Genomic DNA, 15,774 nt, shown 5'->3' with positions numbered 1-15,774 from the left:
GAGACGTAACTGCTCTCTCTTTCCTCCTCCTCTTCTCCTCCTCCTCCTCCTCCTCCTCCTCCTCCTCCTCCTCCTCTTCTCCTCCTCCTCCTCCTCCTCCTCCTCCTCCTCCTCCTCCTCCTCCTCCTCCTCCTCCTCCTCCTCCTGCTTCTCCTCTTCAGAGTCGGTCCGGCCCTCGGCCGGCGGCGATGAGAGTCTGAATAAAAGCGCGTCGTAAATTTCGGCGGAATAGTACAAATGTCGTAGATGTTAGCGAACTATGCGTTACGCTTCTTTTTATCGTCCGGCAAAAAGAAAACCGCCGAGCGGGGATTTTTTAATCGAATTTTAAAGTTGTTGTTTTAACGCTCACGCACGTTATGCGCGATAAGAGCGCGAGAAAAGTTTGCATCGGAAATCCATTGAGAAACTCATTGCAATGCGCGATGGTGATGCATGAGAGATCGAGGATTTTGTTTGTAATCGGTTAAACTATATCTCATGCGTACATGTTCTGTGATGCGTGTGTGTGTATGGATGTATGTATGTAATCAAACAATTATTGGCCATTTAATTTCAAGCTTCTAATTAGGCAAATATATTTACGATGTTTTCCTCTTTTAGTAAGCTAAAAAAGTATAGCATATTTTATAGAAAGTTTATTAATTTTATCTTTTTATTTATAATTTTAATGAAATTATTTGTAAGTTTTCTATTAAATATTTCTATTAAAAATTATTTTATGCGTACTATGGCAAAAGATGTTCTGGATAATAGGCAATGTTTTGTTTTCTTAATAATAATAAGGTTACTTTATTGCGATTATAAGAATACAAATACATAAAATGTTATGAATATTGCTACGTTTAAAACATAAATTCGTATCACAGATTGTGTTGTTGACATTAAAAACTAAATTTATCGCTCAATTAACGTTCGAGAATAGCCGATAACGGTATATCATCATTCCTTCTAACGAAAAAGTCCAATTTGAATCGCTTATTAAGCTTCATTTATATTTTATATTCCCTAAAATTTCGAACATAGGAAGAATTATACACGCATACATTATTTTTAATGAAATATTTAATATTCATTCCAACAAGAATGTAGTTTCGTCAAAGTGGCCAATAATTGCATATCTCATGCTGATTGTCGTAATAGTCTATAGGAATTAATTACATAAATCATTTTTACGTAACGATGATGTTACATCCTGTTATAGATATATAGATTCCAATCACCTGATGCGTACGTTTTGCAAAAGATTTCTTTCGTAATTTCTTTCGAGACCGAGAACTAAAGAAACAAATGTTTTAAGCGAAACTCAATGAAAGAAAGCTGAAATTTCATTTCAAACACACATACGCACGCGCACAGACATCGTCACGGTTACTATACATATTAACATTAAATAATTAATCACAAACAATGTTTGCGATTGCATATTTAACGCTTTTTGCACCGACAAGGTACCTATCAGCAATCCACATAATTCACTAATAGATTAACAACTTATGTGCCGACATTACATTGGTTTTCCCAAATAGCGTCGTACATGCGCAATGTGTGCGTGTGTATGTGCGTGATATGCGATTAACGGGGAGGCAATTTTGCATGAACGAATCAATCAGCGGCCCAAGTGTTAATACAACCAGAACGAATTTCGATCATTCGGCATTCGGTTATCGAGTAGCGGCCTGGAAAAATTTGCAAGTTTAATCGCGCGATCCATTCACGAGTGGATGATAATCCGCGCGGGCTATCCCCTAACGGGAAAGGGTTTGTTTAACTCTCACCCCGTTACGAGCCCTTCGAGAGATCGACCGACCGACCGACCGACCAACCGACCCTGGTACGTTCACGTGAGTGACGATTATCTCACGAAAGGGCGGAAGGAAGGGCTGACGGGTCAGCTCGTGAAATATAACGGCGCACGTTCGCACCCCAGATTTTAACCAGCAGTAAAAACCGGAAGGGAGAGTGAGAGGACAGCCGCATCGGCGGGAGGGAAACGCTGACGTCGAATCGTTATGTCGAGAAGACGAAATAAAAAGGGACCTCGGCTGTCACAATCATTGTTAGAGTGACGCGAACGACGACGAGGGTGACGTCGCCGCGCGGAATCGTGCGCGGGTGAACAGGAGCAAAAAGAAAATCGGATATATATATATATATATATATATCTATACATAATTGTTAAGCAAGAGATGTACATAATATATATATAGATAAAAATATAAATATATATATATGTATAATTATATATACTCAATACTGCATCCAGATTACGTGTGTGACGTCGCGCACGAGACGAGATCTAGCCGTAGGTTTAAGCGTTAAGGTACTGTGCAACTTGCAAGCTGCAACTTTAGCTTTATCTGAGGATTAGAATGGGGGAAGCGAGATGCTCTCCCATTACCGCAGCACGATCGAGAACACAAGGTAGAACTGCCTGTTCTTTTGCTTTCCGTCGAGATTCGAATCCGAATCGTTAAATCCTCGTCAAATCATGAGCGACGCGATTGCTGGCACAGTTTGGTTCTGTCTCACTAGCACCCGCTTGACTATTTTAATTGCGAATTTTACTCGGACGTTCTGTTTCCTTAAACGCAGAGAATCGTGAACCTTCGAGGGAGTAAGAGCTATTTTTTCGAGGAAGGCTGGGACGCGTTCGTGCGATTAACGCGACGCGGCTGAAGACGTAGATTGTAGGACTCTAAAATCGACCACCCTACTCTGAAAGCCATAGACAGATAGATTTGCGCTCTTGACTCGCTCGTCATTACATTTACATATGCATACAGGTGCCGTGTGTACAGGGTGTTCCAGTTGAGTCGATATATCGTATGTGATTGTCGTAGGGACAAAGAAAATTACAATAGATAAGGGAGGAGCGGTAAAACTTGAGCATTACTACGTAGTAAAAATTCTACGTAATGGAGCAGAATTCAGCGGGATTCAGTCTAGGACTGATTTCCGGTTCTTCACAAAATGGCGAAGACTCGCGGACGATCTCGACAGCGCGAAATTGATCCACGCGATCATGAAACGCGACTTTTAAGTATTTCGGCACGCGACCGAGCATGCGCTTTAAAAATCGAGTACGGGCGGACGGCCACCATTATGACGAGAAATTTAGCTAGGAATTTCATGCGGGAAATCTCATTTCGAGCTTCTGCAGCGGCAGCGGCACTAGAATTCACGCCGCCTCGTCAGCTCGCGCACCCCCGATTGCACTCAAACACCCCCGATCCGCATCCACGTACTGGCACTACTGGCACACACCTCGCGCGCGAGCGTTTGTGCAGCGCGAACAATCGAATCTCTCCGCTTTGATCCGAAATTGATATCCCTTGTTGGGATGCCTCGAGCGCAGGAAGCATCTGGGCGAGCGCTCGTGGCTTCTCCCAACGTATCCTTTACGTGTCACGTCGTAATTATTTAAAATTTATGTCACGTGTGTTGAATAATATATGAGTATGTAATTTATATTAATATATTAACTATCGAATCTATTTATCTTAATTACCTGTGCGCGCTGATTAACGAGACATTTACCGTAATTTTCTCATGAGTGTTTCGTGAGACCCGTAAGCGCCCGGAATACCTTCGAGTCCGTTTTACGACTTGCGTTTATTATGCGTATATACACGTGATCGTCCGACGATGATTCGCCAACGCGAAACGAGAGGTAGTTACTATAAGGCACCTCATTAATGCCGCAGCCTAAAATTTCGCGCCGACTCGCGAAACGTAAAGCGCGTTGGAAATACGAATCTTCCATTTCTTACATATCATCTACATAGAGAGAAAAAATATATATGTATATACTATATATATGTGTCATGTGTATGTGTGTGTATCTGCGTGTGCAGACGCGATCGTGTACTCTTCATCAGCATCACTCGTAGGGATCATGATCAATTGGCAAATGCGGCCGTTAACTAGCATCGATTCACTAAATCACTGAACACAAAAGAAACAAAGGAGAGCGAGCAAAGAGAAACAGAGAAAAGCGGATGTGATACCGTATTTTAATGAAACGGGGCGAAACTATTTTCTACGAGTCAATCATCGGCTCTAACATCAATCGGCTTAAAAGAAATAATATTATACTTTGTGATATACATCGCCGCGACAGCGAAAAGTTGCCGGAAGTGCCGGAGGAAGTGTCACGGTGCCTCTCGACAGTCGCGTATTTCTTCGAATGAATATTACCAATCTACGAGAAAGCTATAATATTCTTTATTATATTATATAGAAAGCTATAATATTAAATTTAGCGAAAGCTATAAGCGCAAAGGGTGATGCCGATAAATATACGAAGCGCCGGAGCTTAACGCCGAGTTTGGCGGAACGCGGACGTAGAACCGCGAACAGTTAATGGAATCTCGTTATTCAAATTCGTTTCAAGTGCGCTCGAGTTTAACAAAAATTTCAGCACGGGCGTGCACTGTCAAGATAGTTAACATTGAAAATTGACAGCGTACAACGGTTTTCCATTTAACTTTCGCCGAGTATCCCAGAGTCAGTTTCGTCTGGGAAGCCCGTGCTTCCATTTGACCTTACGTAAAGGTGTCGTGGATGAATGAAAGAGGAATCTCAAAAGGTATTCCGCCTTTCCAGATAATATTTTCTCCTTCGCGAAAACCAACAAAAATATTTTCCGTGTGTATTTTGTGCTCCAGGAATACGTTTATCTAGATGGCAGCTTTAACGTTTTGCCCTATCGTAAAGTCCCGTATAAAGTCCTGTATAAAGTCGACGAGGAGATAATTTTCTGAGAATATAGACTTACTTTGTTCCTTTTACCTGCCAAGTGCGCAATTGTATTATAATTAACACGTGCTCGTTGCAATTTCACGATACTTGCAGAGTTCATTTTTTTTCTTGCCTCAGGATATGGAGATGCCATAGCGATTCGCCAAGATGTATCGTAAAAACTGCGCAAATGGTACTAGATGACTCAAGGATGAATTTTGTGGCGCGAATTCATTAAGGAATTTCATCTTCCCTCGCATAACCGGGCTTACTCTTTCCAGCACGAGAAAAGTCTTGCAAATTTCGGAATTCGTACGCCCGCGCTTTGCTTCGTTTCGTTACTAGAAATTCGGTTTTGCTCTATCACCCGATACAACTTTCGAATGTAAACGCGTGGTTCTTATAAAACATTTTCATAAATCGTTTCCCAGGAACTTAATATTTTACGCTGCGAGCGTGAAACAAGCGGCGTTTAATGATTCAAAGTTCTCTCGGAGTTTGCATGGAATTTTCATGAGGTCCCGCGATTATATTTTCCACCCTTCGAGGAGGAATATAACTTTACTTGGTTATTTTTATAAAATTAATTTTTTTATTTCTCGACACGTTCTCCACATATAACACTTCTTATTTTAACGTCGGAAGAGAAGAAAGAATTGCTACATGATAACGCAATAGAGCACATCTATCAGCACCGGCGTTCGTAATTAAAAGCTTTTTTATCGCCGCGCGCGTTTTTCACTCTTCACAGGAACAATTTGCCATTACGGATATGAATCCGGAATCGTTCTCGATTCACAGCACGATTCGATCCACGGACGAACAGAAAATCTCTCTGCGATAGGAGAGTGCCCCGTCCCTTTACATCGCCGGGAACGGCGTATAAAAGCTCGCGCGACGACTACGACTACGACGACGACGACGACGACGACGACGACGACGACGACACGGCGGCAGCGACAGCCATCGCGCACGACCGGGTCACGTAAAATCGCCCGCGTAAAATCGATAATCGTGTAGCGCTCGTCAACCAGCGGGGGGTGGTCCCCCCGCCAATAACGATCGGCGATTTTTCGGAATTCATCCGCTTCGCCCACGAGTACCCTAACGCCCATCAAAGGGCGAGTTACGAGCAATTTGTGAGCGGCGGACGCGCCGCCATTAAATCGTTCCCTTGAAATCTGGTGATGGATCACAAAGGCGTGACCTCATTTCCCCCCGCGTCCGATGGCACTGTCGAGAGTGCACCAGGTGCACCGGCAACACAACTCCGTCACTCTGACGAGCAATCTGCCGCCGCGTTTCTGCATTAACGAGTAGTATGACCGAGGGGCTCGGGAGGAGAGGGCAAGAAGGGTGGCAGGCGAATTTAATTGGACTGCGATGTACCTAATAGAAATTGTGCCGGAATCACCCTCAATATTAGGAAGCACCGTGGTGTTTTCTCAAATGTCTACATTTCGAGCGAACGAAACTCGTTGCTGGCTTACGCGATAACGAGCTCTCGCTTAATCCAGCTGATATCTCGTGCGGAGGGTGGAGCGCATCAGCGATAGAAACAAGCGGTTTACGCGAACGATGAGGGGAGAAGTTGCCCTTTTGTGTGGATGAACGCGGGAGGCTGCGCAATCTGAAACGTGTGTGGAATGTCGCATACTTATCCGGCAGCCTCTCAAAGGATTCCGCGAACCCCGTGACTAACATAGGATCGACGAGGAACGTCAATTCCACGGTCGCGATCCCTTCCCGTAAATCACGCTCGAGAAGCGAAAATCAAACGAAAAAGAAAAGAGAAATCCCTGCGCTGCGTTTCGCCGCTCTGCCGCTCTAACGAGATCTTCGCGTAATTAAAATGCGGAAAGTACTCCACATCAAAAGCTGAAAAATGTATGCACTGGATTATACGGAGCTCTATTAAATTATTGTAAACAGGAAAAGAGAAAAAGGGAACAAAGAGAGGAAGAGAAAAAAATCACGAGAAATGGGAACGCAACACAGAATCCGCGAGTCAAGAACCGCGTGGTAAATAGGGAATATTCTGTACAAAATACGGAAGGGAGAGATTTCAATGTACTCAAACGCTCGCACGGAAGACAAAGAAGGGCTAATGAAAAAAGAGAATATAGGTATGCGCGTGTGTGTATGTATGTGTGGATTCTATGTGTGTGAAGTAGAAAAAGTAAGAACGATAAAAAGTAGAACGATAAAAAGGGCGAGTCTCGGAACGACACGTGACGTTAATAGGGCCTAGGGGCTGTTTAGCGTTCGACGCGCCCATCTCGCTAACGATTAGCATGTCCTCGTACATATCACTAGATAGTTCATTCATCGAAACGTCCCGCGAAAGTTAACTCTAGCATTAGTGCCTCGACACGTTCGATCATCGGCTGTGCAGGGTGACATGAATAATAGAAATAATAGAAACGTGCCATTGACAGAACGAGACTTTCGAGAGAGGAATGGATTTTTAGAGATTCCTCGAAACGCAGGAGTTCCACGATAAAAATTATTACTGTTTTTCTCTTTCTTTTTCTTATAGCGTTGCACGTTTTTACGTCGCGCTACGAGCAACATTTCATTTCATTGGTGGCGCGAAATGATGCTCGTTACCTAAGTACAGCCCGCAGTTTTATAATACGCGGCGAATCGACTTCCGTTTTCCGATAACGCAAGCGGATTTACGTGCGCGTGTAGGTACATTTCCACGTGCATCCGCATGCTCGTAAACCGGAAACGGTAAAATCCACAATGCGGCAGAAGATGATATTTTCATGATACGCCGCTACTTAAAACAGCGCGGATAATGAAACGCACGTCGAACAATGTTCTGATTTCAAACGTGCTTCATATATACGCGAATTGCTCATTATTAACGGAGAAATTCTTGAAAATTGTCACGGCGAGAAAAAGAGGGAAATAATATTTCTTCAAAAAATTACCTGCAAAGCTTCGAGAGTCCGTTCACGTTTATGAAGCGCGCGAAATGAATCTCGTTTCGCGATGCTCCTCTTTTACGCAAAAAGAGACGATAATGATCCCTCGATTCGTGTCACCCTGCAGTTCAGGGGTGCACAACAAACGACACATTTTTTTCTGTTTGATTCTGCAATCAATTCCGATTGATGCTGCGCATAAATTGGCAATGCATGAATGTCATAGTGCTTTCTAGAGCAACATGAGATGCATTGTAATGCAACGTAACGTGTGTGATAAAATACTTCACTGAAAATAACAATGCAATATAACGGATACGATAAGAATGCGCGAGACGGACAACTTGCATACTGCGTACTGGTTACGCAAATTAACAATTGCTTTTCCCAGGTCGTAGCGTGATTAAAATTCACAATAGATCCGCGAATTTTAATATCCGCGACCGTTGCTACTCTGCAAACCCATTTACGCGCGCCACGAACACACAGTCCACACACAATGGAAATCTCTCCCGAGAAAGTTTACATGGCAGAACTAATTTTTATTTAAACGAAACGCGCAGCCCGCTTTAATACTTGCGTTGTGCGCCTCTGTTGCAAACAGAGAAATTGTTCCTGCTCAAGCCGAGAGCTACAAAAGAGAAGAGACCGTAGTTGCGTGTATGTAATACACAGAAACTTTAAATGTTTCGTATTTTTGTGCGAAGTTTAATCGGGACCGGGTGTGAAATGAGTAGTCTTTGTGTGCAACTGTATCCATTATTAAATTAATATACATATCGAATATTTGTGAGAGAAAGAAAAAACGAGATGAGAACAAAAAGAGAGAAAGAGAGAGTCGAGTAGATCAAATGCATCTCATCAAATGCACATACATACATCGAGTCGTTCGCATTTCGCGTTTTATAATGCGCAATTTGTTTCACCCTGTTTATTCCTCTTGCATTTTACGGATTTTATTACACGTACGTTGTATCTTGACGGCGCGGACTCGAAACCGGAAATTCGAGTTCGACAGAAAATTATTTTGCACCCAGTTGGCATGTGTACGCGTGCAATATTGTGTGTCGTTGACTGTAAATAATGACGCGTCCAAATAGAAAAAAAATGCACGATCTATCAGATACCGTTCGCGTATATCCTTTTATTTCGTGATACAAAAACCTGATCCGTGAAGAACAGCTCGTTATTTTTTTATCCGCTCCCCGGGCTCCTGAATTCTACGCCCACTTGTTGAAGGACGCCGATTGCAGAACGAACAATGTGTTAAAAAAAAAAACGAAAGAAAAGCGAACCAGTTGTTTGCAGTCTCGCGCAGAATAATTAACGCGAGTTAATCAATCGATTTCTAAAAACAGTCGCTCGTCAAAGCGCCTGACATGCACAAGAAACTGGCCTGCTAACATTTACAATACATCGAGCAGTCTGCGTTAGTAAAAGCTCAAAGCAATCCGCGCGAGTTTGAGGATTATACTCTAGTATTTTACTTCGCGATTCTGTATCCTTCCAGAAGAGAAATATGAATTACTCCGCAACGTTATCAATTTATTATCAAGCGTGCAGCGTAACAAAGGACAATTTACAGATTATGTATCGCTCTTTTAACGGACCTGTTCTTTCCGTCTTTACGTGAAAGTCGCCGTTAAGTCCGCAGGTTGAGCCGCTATCAAAGAGTGCTTTTAAAGCCGGAACTGAAGGAGACGCCAAGTTCCATATTCCGTTCAAAGCTGCTTTTCGCGAGAAGTGGCTATTGGGGAACAGTCGGGTATCCACGAAAGCTATCCGCGTGACGGACCATGTTTGCGGACAATTTCGATAAAATCGAGTGACACGCGAAACGCTTTTTTATTATTCGCTGCACTTGTTTTACACGATGCGGTGGGCCGTCGTGCAACAAGTGACGCGGTTTGTTCGCACTGCAACCGACAATCTGTAAAGACATCCAATTTGAACGATGTATTTACAACGCTACCGTTGCCGGCACGAAAAGCGTTACAATGGCAATTCATTAACTATGTAACCCATCTGGCAACCGTTAAACACATGACGCGTTTCCGGCACATTTCTTCCGCGCGGAAAGGCCGGGAAAAGTGATGACGGGAGATCAATCTTGCTTGTTGGAAGCGTGATCGCGCAAAAATCCTTCGAAACTTTAAATTTTATCGTTCTCAATGTTCCGTGGTTTCTTTTTTTTTTAACATTTTCGAGCGCATAATTTAAATCACACATCGGCAATTATATTTTATATTATTTTATTTGAATTTTATTATATAGATAATATTATTATATTGGAGACAAATAACCATTTTAGTATGCCGCTGCTTTAGGGGATGATCATGCCTGACGTGTCACGTCTTGGTGCGCAAAAATCCGAGGGTCGTTTCTCACTTTGCGGCGTTTTGACATGACAGCAGCGACGGCGGTTGGCACGAATACGTCCACCTTACTCATTGCTATTCGCCAGCCGCGACACGTCGGGACCATTTCGGGGTGTATCTCCGCGAGGAAATAAAAAGTCATAAACGCCAGGAAGAGTTCACCCCGACGGCGCGAGCGCACCGAGCGAAATAATCGAGATACGTGGAAAATCCGGACGGATACAGGGCGGGAGTTCGTATTTCCGTGAGAGTCGCCATTTCAATGGGCAATTATTTATAAATTCAGCGAGGGCGACCGGGCGGAGGATGGGAGGCAGGCGAGGAGAGGAACAAAGCGCGATGACAGGTGGATAAATCGATAGGACGGAACGGAGAGACGGTGAGGGCAATGGCAAAAATAGAGCCGGAACTCCTTTGGCCATCGATCTCCTTGTCGGTCTTGTCTCGTTTGAGAGCGGAAAAAGAAGACGGGAGACCGCTTCGAATGCACCTCGAGACGGGAAATTGTCTTGAAATATGCACCGCCCGTACAGAGTGACTGTATTTGACGCAGCGATCGTCGGGAATACTTATTCCGAAGGATCCCTTCGAGCACGATGCGGTGCCATGACGAACCAAAGGGCGAGTCGGTCCCTCCGTGATAACGTTCGCGACGCAAGTGCAGATATTATGCATTATGCAATGTATTATGGAACTCGAGGAGATATTCGTGCCAATTCGGATGACTGAATTGCAACACGCATCGTGTACGGGAAAGAATTCGAGTAATATGCTACGCGACGTTCTTTCGCGCGGAATTTTCCCCGTAATCTTATTCTTGTGATAACGTAGACACGTTCTGTCATACTACCCCTCACGTTTTTATTTATGTATACAATCTGCCGGCTCTGATTTAATTTAATTTTATCTTTGATTACGAGAAACTCCGAATAATATTCGCCTGCAATTTTTTCCTTCTTTCGGATGAAATTGAAGCCTCGACGGGGTGGCTTCTCATAACCGACAGTAAAGGGGATGAAGCGACGATTAATTACGAGATATCTTGCGTGGCCTGATAAACTCGAGTCCTAGAAAGCCATAAAGTCACTATAAACTTCGATAAAAAGAAAGGTAGGAACATGATATTTTAATAAAAAAAAAAGGGAAGGACGCGAGAAGAGCGAAAATTATAAATTATAGGAATTTCATCAGGAACACGGCACATAATCGTTATCCCCCTCTTTTATTCCGGTCTCGCAGGAATAATTTAATACGCGTCCATCGTTTCGCGATACGGGCTCGTCGCTTCGATAAGAATCTCTCGTGATCCTCATTGTATGGAGATGCGCAGCTAATGGAAACTGTATCAGGCGGATCACCTGCCTATTCCGATCCCGCGCGGTCGGCATGACAACGTGATGAATCCTCGTTTTTTGCCCCGGTGAACAGTGCAACATCTCCTTGAATAATTCATAAAAATCCGATATCAATTCGGCATTCGCTGCACACGCACCCTTCGTCAGCCGCGGAATCCGCCTGTGACATCCGCACGTGCAGATCGCCGTCGTGGAAAGAGTGATGCTGCGTTTGGTGCTGCTTTTTACACCCCCGAGCTAAAAGAGAGGCTGCACACGGGTGCAGACGTGTGTCATTCAAATTCCCTCCCTTTCGAGCGCATTTCCACTCCCACCCCGTCCCGCCTACCGTAATTTCGTCACGTGTATTTTACCATTGTGCGACGACTCGCGCGGGATAGCTGCGGGATACCGGAAGGGTTTATCAAAATATTATTGCAGCGCGGTGTTCGAGACACGCCGTTTTCGTTACCGCGACGAACGCAGCCCCTCAATCCCGCGGTGTGCCTATGGGAAAGCCGCCGACCGCGTTAATTTCGTTGGTACGTAATTTCGTTATGGTGGTCGCGTGCTCGAACACGCGCTAGGGGATGGATGGGAACGGGGAGGAGAGAAGAGCGAGCGGTCCTAACGTGAAGAATAAAACTCGCGTTATGCAATCGCGGTCTTTGCACGTACTCTGATTTACATCCCCATTTGCATACGCACGAACGATATTCTTGTTCTGTTTTTTTCTTTTTTCTTTCTGTTTCTTTTTTACTTTCCCGTAACGATAACGATGCAACGGGCACCAATTAGCATTGGAGCGTCTCACTTAAAAGGTTGACGGCCGCTATTTTGTAATCGTTGAAACGACTGCGAGAGAAAAGGCGGAAAATGTGCGAGTACAATGGAAAAAGGGGTGAGGGGGAAAGAGAGGATTCGATATTTCCGTAAAATACGAGTTTCCATCTGTCCGTATAAACATAGAAATGGCATTTCATTCTCTCTGTGCACGGCGCTTTTTCGAAGAGCCACAACAGCGGCGGTATTGTAGATCGAAGTAGGTATACGCTTGCATATAAATCGGATACTTCGAATCCATCGCGAGGACGCGCGATCGTCGCACAATCCGGAAAATCTGCTCGCAGTTCCGTGATCGAAACCGCGATGCTCGCGAGGGCAACGGCGCGATGAGTGTCATGATTTTATTATTGTCACGTGATAATATTAAACGATGATTTAATGACGAGTGAGACGTGTAGCTTACAACCGCATTGTGGCATTCGGGTTGACCGAAATGCGCGAACGGATTTGTAACAATTGCGCGGAAATACGCCTATCTCGTCGATAGGCAGGAGACCACAATGCGACCGTAACCGAGCTCCGGATCAGACAGGATCTCCGAGATTACCCCCGAAATTACCCCCGAAATTGCGCCGGGAGACGAGTAACTTCGATAATTAACGCAGCGTGCGAGCAGCGCGTGATACATGGACGCATCTCGAGAGCGTAACTTGTAGGCAATCGCGCAATGCAACTTTGCGCCTAAAACAAGTACGAGTCGCGAGAAGCGCGCTGCTCGCGCGTGAAACTCGCGAGCGAGATGCATATTCGCGCGTGTCGTTTCGCGGAGTGTTAATTTCAAAATTGCGGAAGGAAAAGTCGTACGAGGCGGGTACGAGGCGATCTTCGCGATTATCTTGTTACTCGCGATCATGGAAATTGCAGGAGCATTTTGCCCGCGTTACCCCCCTTGCCGCGCGTGTGACACGTAAGCCGCTTCTTAATCGCCGTGCGAGTCGTTCTTCCGTTCGCCACCCACCCTCCCGCGTCCTACCTATTCACCCTAAACTATTCACATATTAAACATCCCTCCCCATCGTTTTCTACCCGCTGATTAAAATATCGCGAGGTGCATTGCGCGAGTACGCGATTTGCAATGCAAAATGTCGCAGCCGGTATCGCGGCCGCCATTCGATGGAAATTGGTTTCGTTACTCGCAATGGTGCTGTTACTCGCATTAATCGCGCTGACAAATCAACGGAGATCCGAAGTGCGCTATGCCTACAGTGACAACGTGAGACAACTCGAGTCGCATCATTAGACGAATGATGAGAAAAATCCGAACTGCTTCGAACGCCATCTTAACATTATTACGCTCTCATTTCGTACAAGAAAACTGTAAATTCTCATCTCACACAGTGTTCTCCACAAATGTAACGTAGCACACATGACATTAATAATGGCATCACAGTGCAACACCAATTAGTTAATACGATCGCGTCGCAGATCACTCTCGGGCAAATCCAGCTTTGCAACGTTGACCTGATAATATCAAAATTATAGAGGATTAAAAACGCCTTAGCTATTTAAAGTATTCTGAACATCGAGATCGAGCATAGATATCTCGAAAATTTAACGTGTCTTTAAGTCTTAAAAAGTAGAAAAATTTCTCGCATGTTACACCTTCGGATAAAACTCGAAGCGACGCAAAATCACGCGCGGTAACAATCGGTTTATTCAAGCAAAAAGTGGATTCAACGTAATCTTACTTTGATTATATTGTTCAAATATACATTAATGCCAATTTAGCATCGTCGTATCACCAATACGAGAATTAATCCTCGGACAGCGAGACGTTTAAGGTGGCATTAAAAGTGGCGACCAAGTCCATTTGGTCCATTTGAACCAATAGTAACATTTCTTTATTATCCGAAATAAATTTTCGTTAGGTTCTTGATCGCACGCTTCATCTTTTTAAAAGGTTTATAAATCAGGAACAAAAGAGAAAGAACAAATAATAAAGATATAAGCAGATATATCATTATTTAATAAGTAATTCAATAAAAATGTTTTAAAAATATAGACATACAGTATTCATAATATAGATATACAGTATTCATTCTATTTATTTCTTTATCATTTTATATGAAAAATATAGTTTATAAAAGCGGTAATCTTATAAAGATTTGAATTGGAAAAAACTCGGACATGTTTAAGCAAAAGGGAATTAAACTAACGAATATTTTCAAGAGACATAAAAATATCGTTACAGTAACGACAAATGAAATGGTAGGAATATAAAATTATAACATATAACAGATTAATATAATATATTAACATAATATAATATAAGAAATTAAATAAAAAAATAATTATAACGTATAAAAAGATTAGAATTAAAAGAAGCTGCTGTTCTAAGAAGATGTATATATAAATACTATTGTAGGATGTTATATATCGGAATAAAATCTTGATTAACACGGTCACACGAGAAATATGAGAATGAGTCAAGCTTTATAAATTTACTAACAGAAAGAATATTTACGGAAGAAAAATAAATAAAAGAAAATAAAAAGAGAGACGTGTTCAGAACTTGTTCGTGGAAAATATTCAGCTGAAAATATAACTGTTATGTGTTATTTAGAAATCATTTGTTTATTGATATAAAAATTTAACGCAGCTGAAAGTTTACAATTGGTAGAGACGACCATAGAATTGCAAAACGAATAATTCCGCGACTTTTTCTCGTAACGCAGGGACTTTGATGTCGCATTTAATGTTAAATATGTGACCATTTAGAAGCGATTATACATATAAAAATTGTATACCTTTCTATGTACCTAGGTCTATGCGCTACCCTTGCATACATACTAAGGTATTGAAAAACATGAGAACCTTTATTATCCTCGCTATAGACAAACTTATAAAAATCAAGTGAAAAATCGGTCAATTCGTCGCAAGTAAACTAAACTCTGATGCTTTAACGACCTACATAGGTATCAATAAGTTAGTGTAAATTAAAGCCCGCGAAGAATTTTACAGGGTAGAGATATATAAAACGAAATAAAAAAGGAAAACAGCGTTTTTTTTAGCTCTTTTGGCTTATTTTAACCCCTCCGATAATAAAGATCAAAATATTCCTGAAATTATTCAGATTTCGAAATGTGACAAGTTAATCAGTGTTAAATAGCTTGTGACATGAAAAAAGTGACTTTTATTTTTTATGTTGCGTAACGTGATACACCGTTATAAAGCTCATTAAAACCTTCAAGTAGAATATTTCAAAACATAAGAATTGCTTTTTCGCTTCTGTGATTTCTTATCACAAACTTGTATAAAGAAAAGAAATGTGTCAAATCGAGAAGCTGAAAGGATTACTTCGTACGTATTAGGCATTAAAACGCGATAAAAATCCACCAATCGTCGATAATCCCCAATTTTTATGATATACAGTCAAATGTGATAGACAATCTGAAGCGGTAGTGACGGCAAATGACTTCGCCAGCTCGGAATAATTAATTACGTGCAAGCAAAATTAATTGTCGGTTTGTGTGACGTTCTGAGTGCTATTTTAACGTTTATTAGATGCGCAACATGACATATTACGTTCCGGCTTCTTCT

Source organism: Ooceraea biroi, chromosome 10 (genome assembly GCF_003672135.1).
Source record: "Ooceraea biroi isolate clonal line C1 chromosome 10, Obir_v5.4, whole genome shotgun sequence".
Taxonomy (NCBI): domain Eukaryota; kingdom Metazoa; phylum Arthropoda; class Insecta; order Hymenoptera; family Formicidae; genus Ooceraea; species Ooceraea biroi.
Note: the sequence above shows the minus strand (reverse complement) of the source record.